Raw genomic sequence first — 14,960 nt, 5'->3', positions numbered from 1 at the left:
ACAGTCATGGGAAATTAACCCTCCAGTTCTTCACCTAATTCCCTAATTCTGAGACTCAGGGTAACTCAAACAGTAGTGGGAGATGAAAAGTAACGAGCTAGGGACAACCTACCTTTTCCCAATCCCAGGTCACATTCGGAAAGAGCCCACATTCATCATTAGAATGAGCAATCATTGCTGTGTCTGTGCCCTTCCTGGACCTGAATGTTTCCCATGCTTCTCAGCACTGCACTTAGCTCTGGACACTTCAGAAGCAATGGCTGTTAGCAGGCAACGGATAAATGCTTCCAAAGGCACAAGGACATTAATAATGTTATCGTTTGTAAGGCAAGCTGCAACTTGAGGCTGCCTCACAAACAAAGAAAAAGGAATTCTTCAGTATGAAAAATGCAGAGGAGAAGAGAAACATGCCATGGCCTAAACTGAAGAAGAAACCAATGAAATATGAATATCATGGCCTCATGGTGCCTTTCCTTCGCCCCTGAAAATACACACTGCCTGGCTGCTTGACAATTTGTGCAGCATGGCCAAGACAGTCTAAGATAACTATTTCCCAAAATCATGACCTCATTTGAGCATTCTGTTTAATATGTATGTGAGAGTGCAATACTAAAGCAAACTGCTTTTAAGAGTCACCTGTGAGGGTTCAAGGCCACTAACTGTGACTCAGAGAGTCAGAACATTGTTCAGTGTCTGACAAAAGACCTGAATCAATGCCATCTACTCATTTCCTGAGGACCTTTGAGCATGTAGAAAGGATTTTTAAAAAAAACTGAATGAAGCATTTTCTAATATAGCAATTTCTCAGGAAAAAAATATCCCCAGGAACCATTCCCTCTCTTCTACCAACGGGGAGATTATGATCTCCATTACTATAAAGCATTTGACAAATCTGAGGATTAAAGAAACACTTTCCTATGCAATTTCAGAAATCTCCCCCAATGTGTCCTCCAGCAGTAAATTAATATCCAAGCACAATGCCAAGAAGGGACAGCATGTTCCAATGGTCTTTTTAAGGAAAATAATACAACCCTGATTATCGGGCAGGAAAAAAAACCATCTACAAGAAGCCCACAGCAAACCAAAGCATTTTCTCTTTCCAGAGTGCAAAGGCAAAGTAACCAAATGTCTAGTATTTCTAATATAGCTCACAACAGCTTCCTTTTGCAGACAGTTTAATGTAAAGTTCACCTAGCATTATATATCTAAGCACAAATAAACCCCTTGAGAGGTCGAGGACATTAATCCCAAATACTCCAAGTCCTCCATTTTTTTTCTGAAATGAGAATGAAGAATCTTAGGAAACTATAACATAACTGTTTCTCTTTCCTTCAATTAACAACAACTTCATTAGCTTGTCCTAGTTAATATTACTGTATAACTACTATGTGTAAGATGGTATGCTATGTTCCTTAGGATTCAATTAAGTTGAAGGTAAATTTCTCTTTGAGGACTGTACAATCTACTGTGGAATGCAATACACATGTACACCAAAATAATAATAACAATGCAATACACATGTACACCAAAATAATAATAACAGGATATAAATATGAAGAAAACTATGAACATTGTGAAATCATAGTAACTTAACTGAAAAATTGTGTTTGAAGCTAAATTTTTTCAAATTCTTGGCAATTACATACGGCATCATCAATGAACATGGCTCTTAACTGAGCAATGAAAAGTAGAAGTTGCTTTTCTTAGTACATAGAGTTCTCAACACACAAGCATGAGAGCATGAGCTCAGCTCCCAGCACCCCATAAAAAGAGGATCCTTGGGACATCTTGGTTAGCTAGTCTAACCTAATTAAATTGGTGGATTCCAGGCTTAGTGACAGACAATATCTCAGAATATAAGACAAAGAGTGACTGAGAAAGACACCAAAGTTGACCTCTGGCCTTTACATAAACACATATGTCCACATAAGTACACACATGCATACACACACACGTGCACGCACACACTCATGTTAAGTACACACACACATACACACCAGAGAGAGAGAGAAAGTCAGAGACACAAACACACAGACCAGCTTAGTCAAATATCAAAGCCAACTATTCATCTGCATCGGTGAAATGATGAAGAGAATGAAGGAGTCTCAACACCCAGTTTCTATTTATGAATAAAGTTCTCAGGATTTGTGAACCTATACAGATTTAGTCTTTCATATATACCTGTCTGAATGCTTTGTCCCTTCCCCAACAAGGTTGAGAAACTGACAAACACAACAACCTTCCAACAAATCCAGTGAATACAAAGAGCTGCATTTTGTTCTTCTAGAAGCAATGAGTCACATGGCCAGTACATCTGGCCCGTGACTCTGAATTCTACCTCTTTACCTAGACTATTTTGTGGTTCACTGACTATAATGAACCATTTAACACAAGGGCATAGCTGTGATTAATAATGCTTTACATACTGATTAGGGAGAGATGTGAACAAGAGACCTCCCTTCCGACATTTGGAGCATGTCCCATTTCTCTGCCATGGGGAAAACCAAACTTTCCTTCCTAGCTGGTTTATGCTTTGGCTCCCCTGCTCTGCAGTATGGAGGAAATGGCCGACCAGGCACATTTCTCTGCATCCACAGAAGTTACAGGACTAAGAGATAGTCAGTCTTCATCCTCAGTAAGTCACAGACCCAATTATAATGCACCAAAAATGTTCAGAATTAGCCAGTGACTCAACCAAACTTATTAGTAGCTAATCTAAAAATGGCCATTGGAGGGATCATCCATTTTAGGATACTACAGCAGGTGAAGGGCCTTCATTTTATCTTAGGGGAGGCTTCAAAGATATCTAGAATAGATTGTATATGGTTGTATATGGGCTTAATATAGTGTCATAGTTAGGGTTTCTACTCCTGCAACAAAATATGATGACCAAAAAGCAAATTGGGAAGGAAAGGGTTTATTTAGCTTATACTTCAACACTGCTGTTCATCACTGAAGGAAGTCAGGATAGGAACTCAGTCAGGATCCCAGAGGCAGGAGCTAATGCAGAGGCCATGGAGGGGTGCTGCTTACTGGTTTGCTTCCCATGGTTTGTTCAACCCACCTTCTTTTAGCCCAGGGATGGTACCACACACCATGAGCTGGGTCCTCGCCCACTGATCACTGAAGGAGAAAATGCCATACAGCTGGATCTCCTGGAGTAGTTTCCTCAGCTGAGGTTCCTTCCCCTGATGACTCTACCTTGTCAAACAAAACCAGCCAGTACATACAGCAATACAGAATCTTGTTCATATGTGAAATGAGCCCCAATATCATCAATATTTATGTCACACTCGACTCAGGCTTTCCTTGTTTTATTTGAAATACATGCCCTCCCTCTACAGAAACCATTTGACACCAGTCCAAGTCCTACAAGACAGACAACCTTCCTTCTCAGTGCATGGTAACAAGGACCAAGACACCTGGGGCCATAATCTAGCCTTCCCCTTCCATTTACTCACTACCTAGACCTATGAAGACATTTTCACTCAAATGAAAGAAGGTAACTATGAGTTTTTCCTCTTACCTAACAGGGGGGAAAACACACACACACACACACACACACACACACACACACACACACACACACACACACACACACCAGACTCTCTCTCTCTCACCTGTCACATATCACATATAACGAGTACTAAAGACATGCTGAATGATTTCTTTGAACCGAAGCATCATTCAAGATGTCTCCCAAATAAATTCTCCTCACCACTTCAATGCCTATGGGAAATTTACTAATTGCTCATTTTGCAGGTAACAGTGGTTAAGTCATTTTTAAATGGTAAGAACAGATTTATATTCCTAATGACAACTGTATCTTAATTTTTAAAACCTGTAAAGCAACAATGAAAATTTAAGTGTTTAAATCAAATAAGCATAATGTTAGGCCACTTGTTTTTAACAGAATAGAAAGGAGTAATGCTCATCAGCAGATAACACTCTAGGCAAGGAGTCTGTCACCAATTAAAACCACATGTAAATTACAAACCTGCTTTAAGCCAGAAAGTTGGATGGGTTATGTGCTTAAGAATAAAAGGGATCTATAGTGTCCGTTTTAAAACAGGCAGCTAAAATAAGTTGGATCACAAAATGGCTTCCCTTTTGTGTCTCTTTAGGGTATGAACCGGCTGCTGTGGGTAGAGCTTGTGAGTTTATCAGCCAGGGGATACAAGTCACTCTCTATACATTTAACACAGGAAATGTAACTCACGCAGTCATTACTCTCATGAAGAAGAGCTAGGAAGCCAACTGACAATGTTCTGTATGGCAGCACACAATAGCAGCAAGAAGCCTTTAGCTCCTTGTGCCATGCAGCCCAAGAAAATAATGAGGTAACCGGAACCCAGGGACCTGTCCTACAGGAGGCAAAGCCATGAAGGACAGGAAGCTGCCCAGGGAGGAGATACTCTCCCACTGTTCTATCCCTTCCCTCTAACAACTCTCCTACCAATGTCCTGCCAGAATTGCCCTTTGACTGAACCCTGCAGACCTGGAAAAATGGGAAAGGCAGGGTCCACCTCAGCCTCCTGTCCCTTCACCATCCAGGGCACACAGGGGTAGAGTGAGGAGCAGAGCTATGGGCTGCTTGCTACAGGCTTTATCATGAATTTACAGAACAGGCCCCTCAGTTTTTGAACTGAATATTTCCAGGAGAACTGGATATCAACAAGGTATTATTTAACACAAATAATAAAGGAAGACAGCATTTGTGGAATTTTCTCTTCCCTCTCTTGTGAGTGGGGTACGACAAAATCTACTCAAGGGACCGACAAGGTTTATTAGAATATCTAAAGCTTTTCCTGGGCATTTTTTTTTAAGCTTTAGTCTATGAAAACAGAGCCACACAAATACTATTCATTTTACTAACTGTAACACCGTTAGCTAAGTGGTACACAATTCCTTTTTCTTCAGGTTTAACTTGGGGAAACAGAAGAGCAGTTAACCACCACCACACCACACCACCCCAGTACAGCTCCCACCACCTCACCACACCCCACCACCACACCACATCACCACCATCACACTGCCCCACCCCACCACACCACACCCCATCACCATACCACACCACCACCATACTCCACCACCACACCCCACTATACCACACCACACCACCACCACACCACACCACCCCACTACACCACACCACACCACACCACACCACCCCACTACAGCCCCCACCACACTACCCCACTACAGCCCCCACCACACTACCCCACTACAGCCCCCACCACCCCACTACAGCCCCCACCACCCCACTACAGCCCCCACCACCCCACTACAGCCCCCACCACCCCACTACAGCCCCCACCACCCCACTACAGCCCCCACCACCTCACCACACCCCACCACCACACCACATCACCCCACCACCACACTACAGCCCCCACCACCCCAGTACAGCCCCCACCACCACACTACAGCCCCCACCACTTCACCACACCCCACCACCACACCACATCACCCCACCATCACACTGCCCCACCCCACCACACCACACCCCATCACCATACCACACCACCACCACACTCCACCACCACACCCACTACACCCCACCCCATTATACCACACCACACCACACCACCCCACTACACCACACCACACCACCACCACACCCACTACACCACACCACTACACCACACCACCACACCACCACACCATACCACCACGCCCCCCACCACCCCACTACACCACCACACCACCAGATGGTTGTGGAAATACACAGAAGATCCCAGAAGCAACTATGACTACCCATTGAACCCAGATAAACTACAAAAAGAAGGTATTTCGAGTATTTCTTTTTAAATGACAAAGACAGGCTGATTTATTTCTTAATGTAAGATCTCAAGAAGTTTGCCTTGGATGTTTGGGTGCCTAGCTCTAATATTCCTGTTTGAGTTTGTATAATCTCGAGTGAATATTCTTACTGGAGAAAAAGAAATCAAAAGACACAGAACTACAAAAAGCATAAACTTTATGAGCCTGAAAATGGCCTTTTAAATTGCCTGTTCAAGCAGCAGTAGCAGATAGAGCTTGCCCTTTGCCTCTTTTGTCCTTTGCCCCTGAGGAACTGTTCTGCTGGACTCTGTCTCATAACCCTTCACTTAGCACAAGGGGTGTGGCTTCTTTGTAGAAAGAGAACAAAGGTCAACAGGTACCCAAGGATCTCTACCACCATCATCTATGTATGCTGGGTAGCAGGGGAAGCTAAACTAGGAACACAAAGAGCTGATCACCTCAAGAGAAGAGGTGCAGCACTGGATTATTTTATTATCGTCACCATCATCATCATTGTCGTCACCATCTTTCTAACAAGTAAAAAACTCAATTAAAATCTCACCATCTAAGCTCCACGAGTTCCATCACAGCCCATTTTTTTCATGCTTAACGATTTTCTCATTAAATGCAGTAATTTCTTACAAATTGCACTAATAAAAGCAAGTCCTGCTGGGTGTTTCCTCCCTTTTTAAATGCTGTCTTTTCATTGATGTGTTAAATTAAAACCCCAGGCAGAGTAAATGCGAAGTCTTTGTTGTCAGGGTCTATTCCTATGGACCATGAGAGAGCTCTTGTTTTATTTTTGTTTTTATTTGTGCTAATTGTGAGTCCTACTTCTATGGCTACAAGAATGGAGGATACTGAAGGCCTCTTGACCTTAGCTTACTGTAGAATAAAAACGATAGGGTGAGCTAAAGAAAAACTAGAAAAATGATATCCAATTAGGTCACTAGCTGTGAACTCACCACATGTCAAAAAGCATGACAACATATCATTTTAAAATCTGGATGGACAATACTCTTCATCTTCAAAAGTTCGGTTGTAAGACCAGATCTCTTTCCAGGGCAGGTGGCAAATTTTAAATTTCATGGTCAATGGGTGACCTCCACAACATTTTATGATCTTGCAATTTTTTTTTCATCAGAAACATACGTTAAACATTAAAAGCCCATTAACATTGCCCACAAAGCCTAAAGGTCATCAATTAATACAAGAAACATAGCAGTGAAATACAGAACAAAGAACATCCTCTCTCTGAGATGATTCATTTTCTCTAGCTCCAGAAAAAAAAAAAAAAAAAAAAAAAAAAGAGGGAGGAATATATTTGAAGCAAAAAAGCCACACCATGCTAACAAAAGAAAGAAAGCCAAGGAAGATTCTCATTAAACAAGGAAGAGGTTCCTTTGGCTTGTTTATATAATGTATACACCATATGTTTGTACTGTATATGCCATAGTCCTGAAAGATGTACTGTGCTTGGGATCACAGACAGGAAGGGAAGAGAAAGATGGGCTCTACAAGTTCCCAAGGTCCTAGAACTCTAACACTTAGAGTTAGTAGCAAAAGTTAGTTACTAAAATAAGAGATATAGAGGAATTAAGAGCCTTACCATCTTGATTTGATCCTAGTCCAGATGGGCAATAAGAAGGAAGAGGATACAAGACAGCAGTGTATTACAGTAACTGGCTTCAAACCTGAGTAGATGCTGATGTCATCACCTACTGCAGAGATTAAGCAGAAGGAACCAAGTAGCCATAGTAACAGCGCAGCCAAGAGGAAACAGTGTGGAACAAGAGCCCAATCTGGCAATGGGATCCAATTAAAACTTGGTAATTGAATGAAATTGTAATTCATGTATCAATTGAGGATATACAGTGTGTGATGAGTCAGATTTCATAGGCAGGCAGGCACCAGCTGAAGATGATTTTGTGCATACCAGAGGCAGAGGCAGCACCCTGTTTATAAGACGAATCACAAATTTGAGTCATCCTTGGAATATCGATAGTAAACATTTTAGAACAACCATATTCTTCATAAATCCTCTATAATTCCCTACTAGTACCCTTTATTAATGCAGCATCTTTTCTTAAGAATCCTGAGATCTCTTTTTTCTCCAATTTACAGTTTTCTCTATTGTTTAATAAAGAAACTTTAATATTTAGAGTTCAAAATATAGAAATGTTGTATTTCTCTATGCAGTAGCTAATCTTCTTTGCCAACTCTACTAGAGTTGAACTCACCTAAGAGACGTATATTTGGGTGTATGGTTGAGGGAGTTTCCAGAGTTTAACTGAGGAAGGAATACTTAACTTCAATGTGGGTAGTTATAATGGTTTAAATAGGAATGGTCTCCATCAGCTCATAAAATGCTTGGTCACTAGGGAGTGGCACTATTAGGAGGTGTGGTATTATTGGAGGTCAGAGGGTTCAAAACTGCCCCTACCATTCTAAGGTTAAAGTCATAAAACCTAAAGGTCTCAGGCTACTGTAGGATGTTTGGTCTTAGGCATGGATGTCTTATCTAAATAACAAGAGACTTGGTCTACGGTGTGGTTACTCTTAATCCTCAAGGACAGATAACAAAGATTTAGTTTAAGGCATAGTTACTAAATGTTTGGAGAAAGGTCTGTTTGTTCCTTGTATCATGATAAAGGCATCTTCCCCTTTTTGGTTGGTAAGAATGTTGAAATATATATATAAGAATGTTGAAGAATAAACTTGGGACATTCAATATTCACTGGATTACCCTCCTGACTCTATTCTGTGTCTCTATCTTTTTCTTAGTATCTTTACCTGCCCTTTCTCAATCCACACTCCCCATCTCAGATAGGAACTAGGCAAGCTGGCCAGATTCAACTGAATTACCCTGGCAAAAGCAACTTGAGTGGAAAAGGGTTTTATTAAATCAGGTTATAATCCTTCATAGTATGGAAGAACAGAAAGCAATAAATTAATGCATTCATATTTGTCTTTAGCCAGCTTTCTCCACTCTTACACAGTCCAGAATTCTCAGTATAGGGAATGGTGCCAACCATAGTGGGCAAGCCTTCCCTCATAGTTAACATAATCAAGTTAATCCCTAACCTAAACAAGAAAATCTCTTATTGAGACTTCTTTCACAACTAACTCCAGATTGTCTCACAACTATAACTGCAAACCAGAGAATCCAACCCTCTTCTGACCTCCAAAGGTACCAAGCACACTTACGGTAATATAACCTAGACTATTCCATATGTATTTTCTCACATAAATGGAGGAAGAATACTCACACAAATAAATTTTTTTTTCCTTTTATGTTTTTGGTTTTTTGAAACAGGATTTCTCTGTGTGGCTTTGAAGCCTGTCCTGGAACTAGCTCTTATAGGCTAGGCTAGTCTCGAACTCACAGAGATCTGCCTCTGCCTCCCGAGTGCTGGGATTAAAGGTGTGCACCACCACTGCCAAGGTATTTTTTAAATTTTACCATATATTACCTCATTTAATATGCTCAATTTTTACTTTGTATGTCATTTCAAAGTCATTTTAAAGAAATTTTATTTATTTTTGGTTGTCCCTTGTTTTCTGTTTTGGTTTGGTTTCTTTGCCTCCATGTATGAATGTATACTTTGTACCTGCCTGATGCCCATAAGGTCAGAAGAGGGCACAGCTCTCAGGATCTGACATTCTTTTCCGGTCTCTGCAGATACCTACTTCTACACACATGGCATTCACACAGAAGCAAATACATATAAATAAAAAAGATTTGAATAAAAATTTTAAATAGATTGAAAAGAAGAGAAATAGGACAAATATAGGGTAATACAGACTATTCTATATGTGTTTCCTTTTCAGTGCAAAGGTAAATAATTGAACAAAATAGGCATAAGCTTACTAAGAATGGCACAGAAGAAACAAATGAGAGGAATAACAAACCTGCACACTCTGCCCATCTATAAGCACTGGTTAAGACCTGATACACTAAAGTATCTACCACCATCTATACCTCTGTCCATTTCCCTTTATGTGCTGACACATTTGAAATCTGTGGGATGTCTGCTACCTTAAGTGACCTCACCCCTTAACAGTCTGAATGAATTCTTCTCACTAAGTAGAGTTCTAATACAAGAATAACCTTGTAAACACATGTTTATTTTTCTAAAAGCACCCTGTGTTACCTGAGCTGACCATGTTTTCTTTTTGGTACCGTGCAGAAACTCACTTCAGTCTCTTAGGGAGAGAGGCGAGACAAATATTACAAAGGCCTCGCTAGCTCAAAAGCTCTCAAAGTGAATAACTTCCAGCACCCAAAACATCACAGATAGCACTAGACAGAAAATCAACAAAGACATGTATTTGAACAAATGACCAGCCAAACAGCCACTTCTGGAACGCTTCAGGTAGCAGCAGCAGAATTCACACTCCTTGTAAGGCCAAAGGGAACATGTTAGAGTAGGCTGGCTTTGTGGTAGGCCATAGAACACCTCCACAAAAGGCCTAGCACCATTCAGAATGCTTTTTAATCATGACAGAATTCAATTCATAAGTGACAGAAAGGTGGGGAGTTCTCAACTCTTGAAATATATTTCTTGCTTGGCATAGTGGCATATGTCTGTAATCCCAGAACTTGAGAGGTTGAAGGAAAAGGAATGAGTTCAAAGCCAGACTAGTACATAGTAGTAGGTTCAAGATCAGCCTGAACTACATAGTGAGAACCTGATTCAAAAAGCAAAACCAAACAAATAAAACATACAGTTTTAAATAACCAAAAAAAAAAAAAAAATCATGAAAGACACTAGGAAATGTTTGAATTGAATAAAAGTACGTACACAACACCTGACAATATAGCATATGCAGCTAAAGAAATTCTTGGAGTGAATGTATAGCTGTGAATGCCTATATAAGAAAAGAGGTTTTAGGGGCTAGGCAAATTGCTTAATAAGATGATGAACTGCTTGCTATACAAGCATGAGTGTGATTCCCAGAATCCATATGCAAAGGCCAGGAAGGATGTATGTCATGCACATGTAATCCCGCTCAGGGAAAGTAGACTGACTCATGGGTTGCTGGGGCTCTCTGACCAGTCCACCCAGGTCACTTAGTGAGCTCCAAACCAGTGAGAGGCCCAGTCTTCAAACCCAAGATGAATACTGCCATGACCCTTGGTTGCCAGGACCCTTGGTTGCTTCCCAGAAGTTGAAAGTAAATCCATTGCTGAAGATGGCAATCACTTAGCAAACAGGACCAGAGATCTGAGATGAATCCGACCTAAAAGCCTACTCCCTGAATGCGCTGCTCTGCCCAAGGACCTGAGTTCAGTCACATCCCTGGAGCTAGACTTAGAGGAAGATGTGAACCACCTGATGTGACTCACAGAGCCATCTTCTGGCCTCTGTAGGCACCCACACACACAATTAAAAATAAAAACAGCTGGGCAGTGGTGCTGCACACCTTTAATCCCAGCACCCGGGAGGCAGAGGAAGGCAGATCTCTGTGAGTTCGAGGCCAGCCTGGTATATAGAGAGAGTTCCAGGACAGGCTCCAAAACTACAGAGAAACCCTGTCTCAAAAATACAAATAAATATATAGCCAAATAAATAAAAAAAAACAACTTTTTAAAAAGACAAGCCACAGACAGACAACTTTGCAAATCATATTTGATAAACAACTGGACCAGAACATACATATCTCTGCATCTCAGTAAGACAAACCAAATAAAAGTCATCAAAAAACTGGAACGCAAATTCACCCAAAAAAGTAAAATATACAAGTAGTCTATAATAGCTACACACTAAAACCATAAGGAATTACAAAAACAGGACAATGTGAGTTATCAAATATCTAAGGCAACTGAAACCTTGGGTTTTGCAGGTAGGGATGGTATGATTGACCTCTTTTCAGGAATTTAGTTGCTTCTAAAAAGTTAAAACAGGGGTCAGTGAGATGGCTCCTTAGGTAGAAATGCCTAACAACTCATGTTCAATCCCTGGAGCCCATGGTAGAAGAAAAAGAACAGCCTCCTCTGACCTCCATACATGGTATGTGGCAAGCATGCATGAATGTGCTCGTACACATACACATACACACAAATAATAATAAATTTTAATTTTTTCCAAAAAGTTAAACATGTACCAACCATACTTGCATACAAATGTCTGAAACAGCCCCAACTGAAAACAATCCAAGTGTCCACTATCTGGTGAATGAATAAATAAAACGTGATATTACTGAACAGGTAAGCAGGTAAAAAGTAAGGCTCTGTATTTGTTATTTTACCCAAGAATAAGCAGTCTGCTGAAATACATGAATCCACTCCTGGGAGCAAGAAAATGTTCTTTCACTGGATTTCAGGGTGACAACACTGCTCTATGAAACGTAAGAGCTCCCCAAAACGTACTTACAAGGAACCTTTACAGCAGAAACATTCACTTCAACAAAGCTGTTGAGAGCTGACAGCAACAGTGAGTCAGCGCCACTCGTGTAGGAAACCCAGAGCTCTACCTCAGTGGGGAAACACTACCTGTTCCTACTTTGGACAGCTACCAAAGCTTGGCTGGAAAAATCAGCCCCATGTACACTGGAAAATACTACAGGAAATGACAGAACACAGTTCTCCAGGTAGAAAGGCTCATTTGAGAAAAGTCTATTTTCCTGCTATTTCCACAGATATCTCCACTGACAACAAAACTCTTCTGTATATGAATCAAACTCCCTTCCCACTTCCAGCCAAAGATGTGAATGTACCACCTTTAGTTCTAAGTCCTGTGTAGCCATGGGCTTAGCTCCACAGGACTAACTGTACCAATTACACTTGCCATTTCTTCCTGTGTCAGCATATTTTTGGCCTTGGGCTTGCAATCTGAAAGGAGAAGACCACACATTTTTATTACATCTAAGCAAGACTTCAAGCTGTTTCTCAACTCCTTGCAACACATCTCAGCCGATTAGTGCCTATTTCAACAAAAGCCTAACAGCCTTTCCTAAACATCTTAATTGGTAAAGAGCTTCTGTCGTTTGCCACTAGCAGTCACTCTAAGTCATTGATTAAAGCAGTGTGCACATCAGCACAATCTGAAATGCGTTCCTTTCTCAAACAGCTGGGCCTGAGAAGCAATCTTTAAGACAGCCCAATTCAAGCACCAAGCACAACGCTCTGCATGAGAATGATCTATCACACAAGGAGGAATCAGAATGTATAGAGGGTGGAAGGGGAGACCCAAACTGCCACGAGTAAGCACTTCACTGCTTTCTGTCTTATGAATCATATCACGCACATTTACTGCACGTGTGAACTCTAACGGCAAGCTGACTGACACACCCTTTCCTCCTAAGCACCTACAAATGCTGCTTTTGCACAGAAGCCACCTGTGAACACTGTGCCCTCTCTCATTGGTGGCAGAAGTCACCAGTGCAAGCTGGTGGTTCAACATATAGGAATGTCTGAATGGACTATGGTCTCTTCTAGTTACCTGATGCAAGGAAGTCAAGAATAAGCTCTACATTTGGGGACCTGGAGAGATGGCTCAGCTGTTAAGAACATTGATTTTTCTTCTAAAGGCCCTAGGTTCAATTCCTATCATCCATGAGACAGCTCATGCCTGTAATGCAAGTTCCAAGGGACCTAATGGCCCCTCCTGACCCTCCTGACCCTCACAGCACTACACATAAGGTGCACAGACACTTGCCTGTAATGCAAGTTCCAAGGGACCTAATGGCCCCTCCTGACCCTCACAGCACTACACATAAGGTGCACAGACACACAAGCACACAAAATAGTCATATACATAAAAAAAAATTAAGTAACATTTTCAGCCAGAGAAAAGGATATCTTACCCACTTCTAACATAAAATGGAAACAACCATAAGAACAAACCTACTCAGCAAGTTTTAGGCAAGTCACTTCACTACAGCTCGGGAGGAACAAAACCAGGATTGCTGTGGTGTTACATACAAACTTCCTGTAACGCTCTCAAGAGAAAGCTACCTGCTCACTTTGAATGCAGGCATCACAGTACATGTTCATTTGTATGCTACGGGTATCTCTTTCTTAAGGGACAGCCCTGTCATATTCTCTAAAAACCATGCACTACACTGGAGATTTTCTCATCTACAGCAACAGGAATACATTTAAGAATTTGAAAAGCAGAGTAAGAATGAGTGGAAGCCTTTTAGGAGTTGTTAAATATGAAAATGCATTCAGATACAAACACATACATGCATTCATGTATGGGGAGTGTGTGCGTGTACATGTTCATGGGTGGAAGCATAGGCAGATATATGTGTTATGTGTATGTGTTATATGTATGTGTGTGCACAAATACCTATAGAGGCCAACATTAGCTTCTTCATTCACTCTCCACCTTATTTTTAATTAATGTATTAGTGTGCATGTATGTATGTGTGCATGTATGTTTGTGAGATGCCACAGCATGCATATAGAGGTCAGAGGACAACCTCATGGCGTTCTCTCCTTCCACCTCTACGTAGGTTTCAGAGCTCAAACTCAGGTCATGAAGTTTGCATGTACATACATTTATCCACTGCCTCACCTTGCCAGGCCTCCTCTCATAGACCGTGGAGCTCATCAATTTAGCTAGGCTGGCTAGCCAATGAACTCTAAGCATCACCTGTCAATACTCCCCAGGTATCACATGCATACTCCACCATGCGTGGCTGATTTTCTACGTGAGTGCTAGGAATCTGGACACTGGTCCTTAAGCTTTCACTGCAGGCACTTTACCAACTAAGCCACGGTTCTAGCCCTGGAAATACTCTAATGATAGTTATAAGTGCATGATGGTTTTCAGTTTCCATATAATGTCATTTCTAGTTTCTCTTTTCATCTTTATTTTACATTTCATTTGAATTATTTGGCTGATAAGTTTTATTACACTTAAATGTACACCTCAGAGTAGTGGTGTGTGCCAGTTTAAGCTACAGAGGACATGAACTGACTCTCTGGAACTGGATATGGTGTCTTCTACACATTTGCAGTAATCTGTGGGAAGCCATCCTAACTATTCTTGGCCTCAATCCACCCATGTGGAAGATGACTCCAAGGGCCACTGATGTCTAATTACTGTGTCAAATAGTAACACATCTCTTTTGCAAGCCCTTCAGGATTCCAAATAGCCTTTTATGTTCAAGTATGATGACATGTCCTAACAAATGATGCATGGAATAAGCCTGATACTCAAGTT

At 41.2% G+C, this 14,960-nt stretch overlaps 1 protein-coding gene across 1 annotated transcript in view; it reads right to left on the bottom strand.

The window, feature by feature from the left end:
* Window positions 1–14,960, bottom strand: part of Xrcc5 (X-ray repair cross complementing 5) — an 83,944-nt gene that overhangs the window by 16,379 nt on the left and 52,605 nt on the right. The window lies entirely within an intron of this gene.

The sequence above is a fragment of the Phodopus roborovskii genome, unplaced genomic scaffold (genome assembly GCF_943737965.1).
Source record: "Phodopus roborovskii unplaced genomic scaffold, PHOROB, whole genome shotgun sequence".
Taxonomy (NCBI): domain Eukaryota; kingdom Metazoa; phylum Chordata; class Mammalia; order Rodentia; family Cricetidae; genus Phodopus; species Phodopus roborovskii.
Note: the sequence above shows the minus strand (reverse complement) of the source record. Positions and strands in the feature narration are given on the sequence as shown.